Source organism: Pseudophryne corroboree (genome assembly GCF_028390025.1).
Source record: "Pseudophryne corroboree isolate aPseCor3 chromosome 3 unlocalized genomic scaffold, aPseCor3.hap2 SUPER_3_unloc_3, whole genome shotgun sequence".
Lineage (NCBI taxonomy): Eukaryota > Metazoa > Chordata > Amphibia > Anura > Myobatrachidae > Pseudophryne > Pseudophryne corroboree.
In genome coordinates this window covers 592,091-595,293 of record NW_026967519.1, presented here as the reverse complement: position 1 = coordinate 595,293, position 3,203 = coordinate 592,091, and positions in this window count along the sequence as shown.

The window sequence follows — 3,203 nt, the reverse complement described above, 5'->3', positions numbered from 1 at the left end:
GTCCACCGCATGACGGTGGGGCTCCACAGGCGGAGCCAGGTACGGTCGGGGGCCGCCTCAAGAATTTCAGCGATCAGTGGGCTCGCTCACAGGTGGATCCCTGGATCCTTCAAATAGTATCTCAGGGGTACAAACGGGAATTCGAGGCGTCTCCACCCCACCGGTTCCTAAAATCTGCCTTGCAGATTGCTCCCTCAGACAGGGAGGCGGTGCTAGCGGCAATTCACAAGCTGTATTCCCAGCAGGTGGTAATCAAGGTGCCCCTACTTCAACAAGGCCGGGGTTACTATTCCACACTATTTGTGGTACCGAAACCGGACGGTTCGGTGAGACCAATTTGAAATTTGAAATCCTTGAACACATACATAAAAAAATTCAAGTTCAAGATGGAATCGCTCAGGGCGGTTATTGCAAGTCTGGACGAGGGGGATTACATGGTATCCCTGGACATCAAGGATGCTTACCTGCATGTCCCCATTTACCATCCTCACCAGGAGTACCTCAGATTTGTGGTACAGGATTGCCATTACCAATTCCAGACGTTGCCATTTGGACTGTCTACGGCACCGAGGGTGTTTACCAAGGTAATGGCGGAAATGACGATACTCCTTCGAAAAAAGGGAGTTTTAATTATCCCGTACTTGGACGATCTCCTAATAAAAGCGAGGTCCAAGGATCAGTTGTTGGTAGGAGTAGCACTATCTCAGGAGGTGCTGCACCAGCACAGTTGGATTCTGAATATTCCAAAATCACAGCTGGTTCCGACGACACGTCTACTGTTCCTGGGTATGATTCTGGATACAGTCCAGAAAAAAGTGTTTCTCCCGGAGGAGAAAGCCAAGGAGCTGTCATCTCTAATCAGAGACCTCCTGAAACCAAAACAGGTATCGGTGCATCACTGCACGCGGGTCCTGGGAAAGATGGTAACTTCTTACGAAGCAATTCCTTACGGCAGGTTCCATGCCAGAATCTTTCAGTGGGACCTGCTGGACCAATGGTCCGGATCGCATCTCCAAATGCATCGCTTAATAACCCTGTCTCCAAGAACCAGGGTGTCTCTGCTGTGGTGGCTGCAGAGGGCTCATCTTCTAGAGGGCCACAGATTCGGTATACAGGACTGGGTCCTGGTGACCACGGAAGCCAGCCTTCGAGGCTGGGGGGCAGTCACACAGGGAAGAAACTTCCAAGGACTGTGGTCGAGTCAGGAGACTTCCCTACACATAAATATTCTGGAACTAAGGGCCATTTACAATGCCCTAAGTCAGGCAAAATCCCTGCTTCTACATCAGCCGGTACTGATCCAATCAGACAACATCACGGCAGTCGCTCATGTAAATCGACAGGGCGGCACAAGAGCAGGATGGCAATGGCAGAAGCCACAAGGATTCTCCGTTGGGCGGAAAATCATGTACTAGCACTGTCAGCAGTGTTCATCCCGGGAGTGGACAACTGGGAAGCAGACTTTCTCAGCAGACACGACCTCCACCCGGGAGAGTGGGGACTTCATCCAGAAGTCTTCCAAATGATTGTAAATCAATGGGAACGGCCACAGGTGGACATGATGGCGTCCCGCCTAAACAAAAAACTAGAGAGATATTGCGCCAGGTCAAGGGACCCTCAGGCGATCGCTGTGGACGCTCTAGTGACACCGTGGGTGTACCAGTCAGTTTATGTGTTCCCTCCTCTGCCTCTCATACCAAAGGTATTGAGAATAATAAAAAAACGAGGAGTAAGAACAATACTCGTGGTTCCGGATTGGCCACGACGAGCGTGGTACCCGAAACTTCAAGAGATGATCTCAGAGGACCCATGGCCTCTGCCGCTCAGACAGGACCTGCTGCAGCAGGGGCCTTGTCTATTCCAAGACTTAACGCGGCTGCGTTTGACGGCATGGCGGTTGAACGCCGGATCCTGAAGGAAAAGGGCATTCTGGAGGAAGTCATTCCTACGCTGATTAAAGCCAGGAAAGATGTAACTGCAAAGCATTATCACCGCATATGGCGGAAATATGTTGCTTGGTGTGAGGCCAAAAAGGCCCCAACAGAGGAATTTCAACTAGGTCGATTTCTGCACTTCCTACAAGCAGGAGTGACTATGGGCCTGAAATTAGGCTCCATTAAGGTACCGATCTCGGCTCTGTCGATTTTCTTCCAGAAAGAACTAGCTTCACTGCCTGAAGTTCAGACGTTTGTGAAGGGAGTGCTGCATATTCAGCCCCCGTTTGAGCCTCCAGTGGCACCTTGGGATCTCAACGTGGTGTTGAGTTTCTTAAAATCTCATTGGTTTGAGCCACTTAAAACCGTGGATCTAAAATATCTCACGTGGAAAGTGGTCATGTTATTGGCCTTGGCTTCGGCCAGGCGTGTGTCAGAATTGGCGGCTTTGTCGTGTAAAAGCCCTTATCTGATTTTCCATATGGATAGGGCAGAATTGAGGACTCGTCCCCAGTTTCTCCCTAAGGTGGTATCAGCTTTTCACTCGAACCAACCTATTGTGGTGCCTGCGGCTACTAGGGACTTGGAGGAGTCCAAGTTACTGGACGTAGTCAGGGCCTTGAAAATTTATGTTTCCAGGACGGCTAGAGTCAGGAAAACTGACTCGCTATTTATCCTGTGTGCACCCAACAAGCTGGGTGCTCCTGCTTCTAAGCAGACTATTGCTCGCTGGATCTGTAACACGATTCAGCAGGCGCATTCTGCGGCTGGACTGCCGCATCCTAAATCAGTAAAAGCCCATTCCACAAGGAAGGTGGGCTCATCTTGGGCGGCTGCCCGAGGGGTCTCGGCTTTACAACTTTGCCGAGCTGCTACTTGGTCAGGGGCAAACACGTTTGAAAAATTCTACAAATTTGATACCCTGGCTGAGGAGGACCTTGAGTTCTCTCATTCGGTGCTGCAGAGTCATCCGCACTCTCCCACCCGTTTGGGAGCTTTGGTATAATCCCCATGGTTCTTTCGGAGTTCCCAGCATCCACTAGGACGTCAGAGAAAATAAGATTTTACTCACCGGTAAATCTATTTCTCGTAGTCCGTAGTGGATGCTGGGCGCCCATGCCAAGTGCGGATTGTCTGCAATACTTGTACATAGTTATTGTTAACTAAAGGGTTATTGTTGAGCCATCTGTTGAGAGGCTCAGTTGTTTTCATACTGTACACTGGGTATAGTATCACGAGTTATACGGTGTGATTGGTGTGACTGGTATG